General features: G+C 38.9%; 1 protein-coding gene across 2 annotated transcripts in view; it reads right to left on the bottom strand.

The window, feature by feature from the left end:
• chst15b (carbohydrate (N-acetylgalactosamine 4-sulfate 6-O) sulfotransferase 15b) overlaps positions 1-12,872 on the bottom strand; it is a 39,339-nt gene extending 26,467 nt beyond the window's left edge. The window contains exon 1 of one of the 2 annotated variants that reach the window (XM_084937477.1): positions 12,591-12,872. The gene's annotated coding sequence lies outside the window, so the exon portion shown is untranslated. Of the gene's footprint in view, positions 1-9,884; positions 12,569-12,590 lie in introns of those variants that run through there. The other variant, XM_084937478.1, reaches the window with a different exon arrangement.
• Positions 12,873-14,208: the final 1,336 nt, after the last annotated feature.

Genomic DNA, 14,208 nt, shown 5'->3' with positions numbered 1-14,208 from the left:
TTGCCCTATTTAGGAGACGCATTGAGAGCACAGGTGGAGAGAATTAAAGCCAGGAGGAAGCCACACAGATCTTTCAACCGTGTAGTTTTTGGTTCTGATGGTAGTGTCGTGTTTTTATCTGTTTTTGCACTGTGAATTTGACTTTCAGTCATTCTCTCAGATTTGTCTGTTTTTTTGTTTGTTTGTTTGTTTTTTAAGAATTAGATAAAGTGTTAAAGGTATTGGCCATGGTGGACGTTAGTTTTTTTCACCACAGCAGCTTGGAAATGACTTCAAATTGAGTCAAGTGGCCTTTTGGTGCTTGGATCATCACTACAGATACAATGACATGGAAACCAATACAAATATTTATGGTAACCCAAGTTTAAGGATCAGAAAATGTTTCCTAACACTCTGATGAAAGCATTGGGAGCAACTTGGCATTCAGTATCTTGGTCAAGGATACTTGACATGCCGAGGTCAAACCATTAATAGATGACCTGCTGTACTGAACCTCCTGAGCCACAGCCACCCCAATATAAATATATTTAACTAGCAAAAGATTAAATAATAGCATGAGTTCAGTGAGTTCCCCTTTTTCCCCAGCTCGATTAAGCAAAGAGGTTTGCATGACTGCCACATGAATGGGAAATATACCTGAAATATTCTTTATTATATATAAATACATTATTATATATTTGCATCAGTTTTACAAACATATTTTATTATAGTAATATTCAAGAAACATAAATATTGTATCTGCTTAACCTAAGCTTTTAAGCATATGAGCCCAGACTCCTTAGAGTGAATCAATGTGTTTTCATCTCACCATGCACATCTGAGACTGGACTATCAATCAATATATCAACTGACATAAACAGATATAGTATATACAGTGTTATTTTATATACACTGTGTATTTTGAGAATGAAAAAAAGTCATTGCTTATTCAGCTTTCAGGGACATAATTTTCCATCTTACCACCTTAAGTGAAAACATTTAACTCTTCATTGCTATCACTATTATCTGAGCTGCTTTGCTGAACAAGATATTCAGTGACATTTAGAAATTACCCACCATTTCTAGCATTATGTACTAAAAACAACTTTAACATCCCAGGGAAGAAAAAAATATACCTATAAATTAAGTATTCTTACCGTTCCTATTCATTGAATCAGCCCTTTTTTGCAGATCTTTTGATAAGAAAATACTTATTTGGTGATCAGAAAAAAATGTTTCGGTAGTTAACAGATTTATGAGTTTATCTAATTGTCTTTGTTAATGTATTTGAGCACATGATGAAATTAAAACTATCAAACATGCTGTACAAACTGTTAACTTATTTTTTGTTTAAAATTGCAGCTCCCGGTTCAATTCAATTATCTTAATTCTAATGTAATGTTCGATGATTCTTTTGTAATATGTATGATGGTATTTGTCTTAATTTGTAACTGCTGAATAAAAGAAAACTTGTATTTGCCTAAAGGATATATATAAATATAGTGATGATATGCTGAACTCATTCAAACTCAAGTAACTACGTACTGAATAGTTAAGAAATTAAGATATAATCTAAATAAAACTGAAACTGATATGTTAAGTCAAATTAGTCTTAATAGAAATTTTACATCCAGCTGAGCTCATTCTCCACTCCACTCCAGTTTCCTGCAAATAAACTCGTTTACTTGTGAGACTCTGACTAAAGCTGGAGGAAATAAAAATACAATGTTTGTAAAATCCTGCTGTTTTGAGGATTCCAGAAGCAACTTGACATAATCAGAGAAATGCAGCCTCTCTCTGCAAATACAACTTGGACGCTCTTGATACCCAGCAAGGCGCCATCTCCACTTAGTAAACTGGAGTCAGACAAGTTTTCATCTGCTACTATCTTATGATGAGGAGAAGCACCAAAGGCCATGACGTGTTTAGAGCAGCTTCCTGTTTTATCTGTAATTCATTGATTTCTGCAGGTTCTCTAGTAGACATATATGGTAATCCTATGCAACAGTGTTTCACACCTAGTTAGCCGTCAGAGCTTGTCTTGCCAGCTATGAGCATGGTTTGAGTCTTAGCCTATAACTGCCAAGAAAACGTGTGAATTAACAAAATGTAAGCTATTACTAAGTCAGTTGGCTCCCTCACTAGGGAGCAGGTCTGATGTAAACAGTTTTAAGAAGGCTACTCAAGGGCATCCCACCGAATCTATAATAATAAATTGGCCTGTAGGTTTTCAGCTTATAAGGTGCTGTGCTTTATTTTCTTCCTGCTACATTATACAAATGACTCAACAGTAACGAAGGCTTGGACAGGCTTAACAGACAGCCAGGCAGGTTAATTTTCCAAATTAAAGGTGAGCATTAAGAGGTCTCCTTTTAATAGCTAGGATTAATTCCATGGTATATTTTAATTTATAAGGCTGTCACTATGTTTCACCTCTAGCAGAAGGATTACTTACACTGTAATTTGAGTGTCAGGTAAATCACGGTAATACATCTGTCCTGTTCCTCCTAGAAGTAGATTATATATACACAATTCTACCTGCTTGGCCATATCCTGATGAATTGCAGCAGGCTGAGGGATGCTCTAACTACAACAGCACATCCGTCTTGCAAAGTGTAACAATTTCTCTGCTACACCAAAGGTTCATATTGGCAGCAGCTGCCGGCACAGATATAAAACTCCAGCTCCAAATTAACTTGGCAGGGATAATCCCACGAAATGATAGCTAAAGCGATGGAAATAACATTTGTACAAATTCCTTGTGACCCAAGCCACATCTGTGCCCTCACTGCCAAAAATTCACAAAAAAGTAAACAGCCTTACAGGTACGTCTGACACTTTAGCTAAACATTTCGGACCTGTCTGGTAAACGGAACTCGGTGTTGGCCTTTCAGCTAAACCAGACGTGCTGCCAAGTTGCATGTGCATGCTAAGATGCATCCTGTTCTTTGGGTTAAATAAGCCCCCGAGCTGTTGCTGTTGGTACTTCTAATTGCAGCTTTAACCTTGTGTTAAGGTACATTGCAAGTAACACAGAGTAACACACAACCAAAAGCAAAAGCTTTCAGCATAGTCCGGTTATTAAAAAAAATCTCATCTCACAGGTGAGAAATGACTGGGACACTGAAAGGTTTCCCAGTTGCTCATCAAAAAAAGAGTAGCCAGGGGTAATTGGGAAATCAACACATCTATCTGTGGTGCTCTATTTTGTTGAGGTGCCCACAGGTCTGTGCTGAGGCCCATTAGAGTGACATCTGGAAGAAAGATACTGGAGTCACACACAGAGAACCACTAATTCTGTCTTTCTACTGCCCTGCAACCCCAAGAAATTCCATGGCAACATACACACACACACACATCTATCTATATATAGATATATAGATATATCTATAAATAGAGATAGATATATAGAGAGATAGTGTGATGGTATGCTGGACTCATCCAAACTCAAGTAATTGCGTACTGAATAGTTAAGAAAGTAAGATATGATCTAATATGTTAAGTCACATTAGTCTTAATAGAAATTGTGGTATATATTTGTCTGTTCTTTTAATTTATATTAATTAAATATTTCACAAACATGAAAAATTTCACAAATATGAAAAAATGAATAATTGATGAGAAGTAGGTTTCACAGTTGTTCTCATTTTTTCATGAAATGTTTGGATTGCTTGTCACAAAATGAAAGGTCACAATGGACAAGTTTTTCAGCACTAAATAATAGAATGACAAATGTTGAAGATAACAGTTTGACAGGCCTCAAATTGTATTTTTGAAAAAAGGAGGATGATTCCAAACACCTATTACAGGAAATCGTGAATTATCTTTGGTGTGCAGCCAATCCTTAAAAAAATTTGTAAATTTGCCAAGTGGAGAACAAAAAAATTACAAAAACTATTCTTTTTACAGCAGATGAACGTATAAGTCATGTCCTTAAGAAATAGGAAAAAAGATCAGACACAGTATCTGAGAGATAAATCTCACCTTTCAGCTGATCCGCTTTACTTTTGGCTAAAGCCTCAGCAGAAATGATTGATCATGAAGCCCGGAGAACCAGGCTTCCTGAGAGCTTCCTGAAGACTGTTTAAAGAAAACTTGCCAAAAAGAGTTGCTTTTAGGAATAAAGGTGGTCATCCGATAATATTGTGAATATAAATATTTTAAAATATTTCATATACACATGATGCTTGTGCTCACAGCTTGTTCCTGTGCTGCCATGATTAGTGACTCTGTGCTGTCCTTCAATCCTGCTTTGCCCAGCCACTGGTCGGATTTCTCGATATCAGCCATTTTTTCTCTCTGCTCTAAGATTTCTTTATCAGTACTTATTTTAATATCATACTACACATCTAGACCTAGTGGTTTCACAAACCTCTGTTGTTCAATTATTTCTCAATTATCTAAATTAAATTTTCTTCCTTTTCCAACCCTTTTCAGTTTTTATGTTCTCCTGAGAGATATAAATGTCTCTGCTTTTACTAAACAAAAACAGTTGAAATCACTGAACTTCTTTTTGAATATTTAGTGGAAAACACAATATTAAACCTTGCATTAAATAAATAAGATGTATATTGTGAATGTGGATATTTGCATAATTGCAAATAGTTTTCTCTGCACACATTATCCCTTTGTGCCACAGTCCCATAAATCATACCACTGGCTGCTAAGGGGGGTTGTTCAGCCAAAATCCATCTACATGGCACAACTGGATACAGATGGTGTGGGAAATAAAAGCCAGTTCAGCTCCCCATGCATCATTAATACAAGCAATGACCCCCAGCTTGGCAGTGTCACGCAACCGTGAGTTGCCAGACATACTCAGCACCTCAAAGTCCCAGTGAGATATCTCAGTAGCACAAGGTTTGTTGCGTTATTGAAGAAATTTGAAATTGTTTCTCACAACAATCATTTCTGCACATTAAAACTCACTTGCTGCTTGAAAACAGGTTGTTTTTCATGTGATTTTTTTTTTCCTTTCCTTTAATTTTTCCCACTCATCAGTACATGTAGTAGCTTATAATTTTTTTTATTCATTGCTTTAAATTTGCAAGGAACCAGAGACAAACCACTGTTTGACTAGCAAACCTTTGTGACTTATGGGATTACACCAAAAAGAAGATGAAGCATGTGACTTGCCATTAAACTTCCCATTGTTTACTGGAGCCAAATGCATTTTGCATGCAAGTCATTCACTTAATAAAGCAGATGAATGTCTGTCAGCATGGTAGCTTAATCACTGGATGCTCAGCACAATGACAAACAGCCTCAGTCCACCACTTCACACAGACAACATCTTCTGGAGTGGTTGCTCCTCCACCGCCACATAAATCCTCTCCTCTGATTCACTAGTCTCATCAGGAATACATAACATGACTTCATTGGAGGATCCATCTATCACCAGGCACCCTGCACGCACCGTTAGTTTCAAAGTCCAACTCCCACACTAAAACACAGCCAGAATGCAGCCGGATACTGTTTCTAGTACAGATCATTCAGTCATACACCGAAGCCCACTGTCACTTAGACGCAAGCTTACAAAAACACCAGTCTGTTTATGAAAATTTACAAAGGCAACAAAGGATTTCCCGTGACAGGCGAGAAGCTGAAGATGACATCTTTAAGAGCCGACGTCTCTTTTGATAGACTGCTTGAATGGCCTAAGACTTTTAAATAGACATAGAGAACAACACAGCTTCTGACAGCTGGTTTGTTTACGGTGACGCAAAGAGCTCTTTTGCATACTAATGAGATACATGTATGTTTCCACTAAAGTCTGCAAGATGTGCAGTCTTCACGGGACATAGAATTAGTTGAATGATAAAGCTCTGACAAATAAATAAAGTCTTCAAATTACTTGTTTTGCTCAAACATTGAAAACACCAAAAAATATTCAGTTTTAAATTAGAGAAAATCTTTGAATACAGAAAATAAAAAGAAGGTGGAAGTTTTTTGTTTTGTTGACAATATTCTGTTGACATAAAGGGAGGGTAAACACTTTACAGATTTTGAGGGTTTCAACTAGAGATGGACCGATCCGATATTATGTATCGGTATTGGTCCGATACTGATGTAAATTACGGATATCGGAGAGAAATAAAAAATGTAATCCGATCCATTAAATATCAAAAAAGCACCTCACAGAACTTGCGACACAGCGATGGCAGCAGTATGTGTCATGTGATAGAGTGGCTGTGTGTATTTGTAGCCTTGCTACCAATCTGGCATTTCATCTCCGAGGAAGTTATCCCTGAGAGAAGTAAAGCAAGTGTGTAAGTTCATCTCTTAATGTTTGTAAAGCATTCCCGTAAGCTTTACAACCAATATATGGAGCGACTGCCTCTCATTCTCTCTCCCTCCCTCTCCTGCTGCTACTTCAATCATGAAACTGATCAATGATCAGCTGATCGGCTTTTCTGTCGCAAGTCTCTTGCTTGTCTATCGCCCACTTCGCGCCAGAAAGAGGAAAGCAGCGGCTGAACAACAGCAGCACGTTTAAGCTTGATAAGCTGTTAGAATTTATTTACTTTCTACACTTGGATCCTTTTCTGTGTAGCTGACGGCTGGTAACTGTGCAGGGGCGGATCTAGCAAAGTTTAGCCAGGGGGGCCGATAGGGCATTAACAGGGAAAAGGGGGCACAAAGACATACTTTTCTTTCTTATTCTCATTTAAAATGTCTAGCTTTTAATAAATAATTATCCGAATCTTACACCCAAAGTTTTAATCTGATGTAAAATGTATAGAAGTCCATTACTGTATATAGTAACTATTAAGTCTAATATACCCTAGTAAGCTATAGTACTTTTTCCTTTGGGAAGGTACCATCTGTGCAGTCTGCAATTCTGTTGAAGAAAGATGTTGAATCTATTTAATTATTCTTGAAAAATAATTTATTTCTGTGAATTTTTTTTCACACTGCATCAAATTAAAGTTGATTACGTCAATTAAGCATCATGAGGTGGAGGGTGGGGTGTTCCCTTTTTTTTTTTTTTTTTTTTTTGCTGGGAGTTTTAGAGCCCTATTAGTTAGGTTGCTTACTCTTTAAAATACCAGAATAGGGAGGATTGAGTAGGTTTAAGTTTATTAGATTGATCAGTATTGCTGAACTATGAAATATTTTGGGTGCAGTGCATTTTTTGCATACAGGTATAACAGAATAGCTTTAGTGGGTTTTTTTTAACTTGAGTATGAACTTATACAAAAAGCAGCAAGATATTAAAAAACAGTTTTATTGATTAAAAAACACACTATATCGGATTCATATCGGTATCGGCAGATATCCAAATGTATGATATCGGTATCGGACATGAAAAAGTGGTATCGTGCCATCTCTAGTTTCAACACTGACCAGAAATCTCTTAGCCAAGTGGGTGTCTAACCCACAAAGATTAGTTTTCAAAACAAAACTGCTCTGCGGCCGTGAGCACAGTTTATGAATGCACATTGCAGGAAGACAGGTATTATAGGGTTTTTCCACTGTGGTGGGTTTAGTCACACCAAACTATGCCATGAGCGACTGCGAGCAACTGAGTCGCCCTGGCTCAGTGCAACTTTTCACCTTGATGTGTTGTGGTGTGACAGTGGAAAACAACAGCGAGGACCAAGACACGTGCCGACCTTTTCATCTTCCTATGGCTGCTTCTTTTCATACGATTCTCCCACGCAAAACTCCGTAACTGACCAAACAGTACAGAATCTGTACTACGCTGCATTTCTGATGATGCCTTCACAGCAACCTTTTAAAGGAAAACATGGATGTGTCAGTATGCGTCAACAGTAGTACAACGGGGCTCCAATGACACTGAAAATCTCTAATAGGAAAAATGACACAGATATCTAAAATTGGAAAAGCAGAACTGAAACTATTTAAGCAAGAGGTGAATACTAAATATGGACATTTTCAAAAATGTAAGTTTCTCTCTAATCCTCAGAGCAGACTCATAGACCCTGAGGACACAGCTTAACTGAAAAGACGTCATGTTGTGGGAGTGGGAGGGGTTCGTATTGCTGAGGGTTGATTGAATCTACAGCATGCAACATGCAGCCAGTGCTGAAGAAAACAAAGGTTTCATAAAAAGCCTGAAAGGAGGGTGAAAACCTGACAGATTTTTTTTCATATTTCGATATGTCTAATGATCGGTGCACCAGTGAAAACTTGATATAAAGCATCCTGCAGCAGTGGTTCAATTTTTTTTTAAAAGAAACAAGACACAGGTCAGATGCTTCACTTGTGAAACACAGTTGTGCTACAGGATGGAAAAAGGCCATGTAAGAGTACAAAATGGGTGCCAGTTATCAGAGCAGGGCTGGAATGCATGAGTCACTGAGAAAAAGAAAGCTATGTGTTCAATATCAAAAGCACTGATCCGTGGTGTGGTGTGAGGTACAATTTTGAGGAAGCCAAGTGAGACAGTAACCACAGATTGCACACGATTGCATTTTACACAAAACATGCAGATACAGGATGTGCAGAGAGTATGCAACATACCCGATGCTGAAGTTTACCGACATGCAGTGTGCTCTCTTTCCCAATGCAATCAGGGCACCTTTGCTTACAAACCCTGTTTTACTTGCCTGATGTACAATGATACTGTCCATGCTTCCTTATCATTTAAAGCTAGATCAAATGTTCAGGGCCCAGCATAACAGACTGAGAACACAAACAAGCCTGCACAAGCTGTAAACAGCCACAATCTCTCCAGCATTCAGAAGTACAGTGCTTCAGTGCATTTTACAGACGAGTCCTCAGTGATCAGTGAGAAAGATAACAGGAGGGGAGAAGAATTACTGAAACAAACAGACAGATTGTTTTTTTTTTCTTTAAATAACTACTAAAATCTGAACAGAAAGGGGGGTAGTTGGCTTCCCTTGACCACCAGGGAAAAAATGCCACAGGGTCTGATCAGAGGCTTTTGGGATGAGACAGAGCTGCTCTGGGACACACTGTTGCCCCATCTGGTGCAAAATGTCCCAGACGAGTTCTCACTGAAAACAAAGAAATGTGGGGCAAAAGGAAGCTGGCAGGAAGACAGACCATGCACCAGTGTTCATTAATACTTCCGCTTTCTAGTTCATTTTGATAAATCATGACACCGCCAGGGCCTCAGCAGAATATGAAAACGTTTCAAGATTTATGGACTGGATTATCCCGGTGAAAATTACACCTAAATTAAAACTGCATGAATAAACAAACGCACCGACGTGGCAAATGCATGTGACACTAAATGCACAATGGCACGATTCACATGAAAGTCTTCACTTCTCTCTGCTAATAAAAGCTGCCCCACTGCACAAAACACTTGGGTTCATCTTGTGCACTTGCACTAATCCGGTGTCTAATTCATCCTTCGTCCAAACATTGGGATACGTTTCATCACTGTCAGTGTCTAATGACTTTAAATCCATGACTCTGAAAAGACCACAGCCCTTTGCATATTTTCTTTTAAATTCTCTATGGTAATTGTAATGGTAAAGATCACTTAAATTGAATTCCTATAGAATGCATCTGCTGTGTCTATTGCATCCCCTTCTCCTGAGAAAATTCCAACAGAGATAGGTTAGCATTTCTTCTTTATCAAACTTACAATATATAACAGCCTATAGCTTGGGTGTAGTTTATAAAACTACATCCTTGGAAATATAGTTAAAGTTAGCCTTTGTCATTTGCTCAACAGAATGCTTGATTTTGAATACATAAAAAATGCATTAGGAAAAACAAACCCTGCTTAAACAGCTTTAGCTTGTTATTTACATTCCTGTGATCTATACAAATCTCATATCAACTTAAATGAACTCGGCCCCTTTTGAAAGATTCTTGGTGAAAGTAGAGGCACTTGGAGCCAGGCAACATGCATTATTCATGGACTAAACGGTGGGTTGAAAGACAAAGGAAAACGCACAACTCACCGCTGCAGTGAACAAAGATAGGTCTGAAAAAGAGAGCTGCAAAGTTCAGTACAAGCAGCTTCCACTTCATAACCAGCAGAAAAATCATTTACATCAAGTCTGAGCCATCGATTTTGTAAATGAGATATAGACACGTAAGGGTTTGGAGATGACAAATTTTAAGCCGCAAGTTTTTTTTTATCATAAGTTCTGCATTTTGGCCATTGACATCACTTCCACTCCTTGCTCAGATGTCATGGGCGGGAAGTGGAAGTGACTCTTTACCCATTACGAGGAGTCACTTGTCAGTCATTTATGGGGTAACAACTTGTCATAGTCATTTTCTGCTTATCATGTGTTTTACGTCAATTTAAACCTTTTCTTGGAAAATAATTATAGTGCTGCAATAACCCTTAGGGAGTGAGAACGTGTTGGCAATAAATATGGCTTGAAACTTGTAAATAAGGCCAAAAATAAAGAAATGTATACAAAAGAAAAGTATACTGAGGTCATAAATCAGGAGAGAAGTAGGGTTATTTTCTCTTAAAGTTCTGTCTTCTTGGCTTCTGCTGATCTGCTCATGCATTCCCCATCGTTTTTCAGAACCCGAGGCATCTTTTACATACACACTGTGGTCTGCTTAGCAATAAGATGATCGCCACGTCATATTTATATGCATTTTTCTGCCGACCTGATGTTTCACATCAAAACTGATCTTATCCTTTCTGTGAAAGAAGTGTGATCATCTTCAGGACCGGAGAAAAACCAGTGTTTGAAGCTGTTAATCCCGCTGTGCTCACATTTACACATAATCAAAGCCTCATTGAAAAAAATCTTTCTTCTCATACTTGACAGAAATATTATTCATTCATAGCTCTGCTTCTTCAAGTTGCGAAATGAATGCCTCATCAGCCCAGTATGAAGAGACGTTGATGCTACACCAGTCAGAAGTTTGATATGATAGATCAACTTGGGCTGGCCAGAGTAATTCATCAAAGTGCTTCAGTCACTCCAGAAATCTGCTGTGGGTAGAAATCTTTAAAAAAGAGCTCAAACAAAAACAGTGAGGCTGCTAGAGGCCACGCACGCTACCCTCAGTCGAGGCATTTAAATCATTTTAATCATCCATCCCACTCACTGTATAATAATATACTGCAGTGAGAAAGAGAATCCCCACCACACTTACGCCTACGACTCGGCTTCCCACATAGACTGTGTCAACTTACAAACAGCTACACATCCTGGCACAGACACACACACACACTGTGTATATCCTGCCGCGCCATGTAAACAACATGACATGATATATAAGCTTTAAAAATAAGTGTTCTTTATGGATGATAGCAATTATTAATTTCATCACTGGTTGTTCTTTAATTTATTTTTTGAATGAGTGCTTAGTAGTTCATGATATGTAATTAAAAAAAAGATGACGTCTTCACATTGCTTGCACAGTTAACTGCCCTTAAAACCCACAAATATGAGATGTACGGTGACACAAATCATTTAAGTTGATGGTCGCTATAGAATGCGTGGCATTTCTGCTTGATAAATGTCTCAGCTCTTTAAACACTTCATTAATTCCCTGGCATTCATCTAATCAATGAACTGCTCCAGCCAGCACTAGTGCTCTTGACAGATTTCCCATCACCTCTGCATCGTCCTGCTACTTAAGTGCTCTTTCGCACTAAGTTCTCTCAGCGTTTGAGACCACTGCAGCCACTTTGCTACCTGTGCTCAATTAAAAGCTCAATTACAGTAATTAAAATCCTTTGTAGTAGCTACTGTGCACATTAACTTAACCAAGCCGAAAGTTAAGGGGGAAGGAGGTTAAAGTGAGGTGATTTACACCGAGGGGCATGTGTCAGCCACTAACCAAGCACATCACATGACTCCATAAAGCACCAGCATATTCTAATTTAAATGTCTACCTCCTGCAAATTCTTTCAGGCAGTTAAAGATAAATGTGCAGGTGTTTTCAGATCCTGCTTGACTGTGAGGTGCGCCTTTACGCGCAATCTCAAAAAGATGCCGTCTCCCTCCCAAACACCCCCCGGTCAGGCTGGCTTCGCGGCAGGCATCAGTGGTCGGTCTGGTGTTGTTGGACAAAGAGAGGACCGCTCCGTCCCTCCAGAGGCTTCCCGTGCTCTCATTGGTCAGCAGGAAATCCTTTTGTTTGGTCTCTCACGGTTGAAAATCCTGCATCTCATGAATGGAAGCCACATTTTCTCGCAGGAAATGTGACCAAAGACCTCGCTGTGGTTACTTTAGAATAAAAGCGACCGCTTCACTGATTGCGACTTGAATAAGATTTCCTCGATAGTTTTGCGAATGATCTCCACGATGTTCGCCTACGATTGGCGCTCTTGTCGGTAACTCTCAGGAGCGGCGGCTCTCTCCGCCGCTTTAAAATGAGTCAAATCTTGGGTTTGATTAGAATACATAGTGACCTATTCATTCCCTTTAGGGAGAGCGGGCGCCTCTGCGCTGAAAGGAGTCCGTTATACTTATGATGTCTCCGTAGCTATACACTGTGCGCGCACAGTCAAATCAGCCATAAACTTTTCCATTTCTGCACCCGCTCCCTTCAGACACACAGCCAGAGAAGCGAGTGCATAAACTATTTTGAACTGGCGCAGACAACAGGTTTCACAGCAGAAAACTGATGTTAAAAAAGGTTAAACAGCCGTAAAAATACAGCAGGCTGCTGTGTGAAATAAAACCTACCATGAGTTTCTTTATTGGTGCCGGCAGCGCTCGTACGTCCGGTCGGATCAAACAACTTCTCATAGCCGGCTCATATTCCCTGGTCAGTGGTCACGAGATTTAAAGGCATTTGTAAATCCATGCAGTTGTTCTGTTTTCTTCTTCTGTTTCTTTCCTTCACGGGCGGTTACATGAGAACAAGTTAAAGCATGCGAGCCAGGCTGTGTGACAGTCTTTCTTTCGCTTCTGCCTCTCGCTCAGGCTCCCGACGCGAACAGTGGGAGTCAGTCTCTCTCTCTCTCTCTCTCTCTCTCTCTCTCTCTCTCAGTCTCTCTTTGGTGTTGTGTGGTGCTTGGGTGAGAGGTCAAACGGATGACACGCGGGTTTCCTAAGAAGAAATGTAGAAATCAGTTCTAACTGTGGAGTCTGGGACCTTCAGCAAAAATTCACAGAAAGGGAGGGATGACCCTGCAAAGAGTCATCACTATTGTGTTATAAATAAGCTGACACCAACAAAATAAATTTGAAATAGAAACTGTTTAGATTTCCAAAGTTACTTACTATAATTTTCAATGTAACATGAAATGTACAAATAATAACATAAAAGACGATTTAAAGAAGAATTCAAAACACAATTATTTAAATAACTTAACTCTAGAAATGGCAGAGGTGGTTCTGCCGGGATCTTCTTTGTCTTTACATGCCAAAAATCCATGATGCATTTGCTGTGGTGGCACTTGGGAAATAAGAGAGCATCTGAAATGACCTGCTAGACTGGAGAGGACATATTTATTTTCAAAACAATGCCCTACACCACACAGACTGGTTATAAAGTATTGATATAAATACTAGCTTTTCTGCTCTGCTGCTCGTGTCCTAAATCCAACGAACTAAGTTAACAAATGTCAGACATCAAAGTAAACAAAGGAAATGATGCGATGCTAGACAAAGTTATCCTATTCAAGTGCCTCTTCCCCAAGGCGGGTTCTCTAACTAGGTTCATTATGAGTGATTTACATCAGCAAGTGTAAGCATATTTAGATTACTATGAATTTCAAAAAATAATCAGTGTTTTTTAATCCAACTGAAATATATAAATATGTATAAATAAAATATACCCTAAGAATAAAAAGAAAAATAATTAAATGGCTTACTCTAGAAATGGCAAGAGTGGTTCTATGTAGTAGTTAGCACATTTCCCTTTTAGACCTAAATCCCTGGTTTGATCCTGGGAGGAGACACAAGCATCCAGTGTAAAATATGTGACAGGTGGATCGATCTGTGGTGACCCTTGGGAAATAACCCAGAATCTGAAATTGCCATATTCACTAGAAACAGCCAACACCATTCGTGCCCTAAGACCACGCTCACTGTTTATGAAGTGATAATACTGTAAAAATAGTCTGATCATACTAGGCTGCTCATCCAGCTAATTTAACTAGCTAGCTTTCCATGATGCACTGAGCGTTTCTCCTTCATTTATCTCTTTTCACACTCTGTCTGTTTATACACCACTGCTTTATTTAATCATTAGAAATAATTAAACTCTGTCCTACAGTTTCCCTTTTGTCCTGTTTCTCTCTGCTCTCTTCTCTTTCCCTTCATCCCCCAAACCGTCACAACAGATGGCCGCCCCTCC

The sequence above is a fragment of the Perissodus microlepis genome, chromosome 8, assembly GCF_051167445.1.
Source record: "Perissodus microlepis isolate ML-2025 ecotype Zambia chromosome 8, ASM5116744v1, whole genome shotgun sequence".
Taxonomy (NCBI): Eukaryota; Metazoa; Chordata; class Actinopteri; order Cichliformes; family Cichlidae; genus Perissodus; species Perissodus microlepis.
This window is presented reverse-complemented; position numbering and strand designations above follow the sequence as displayed.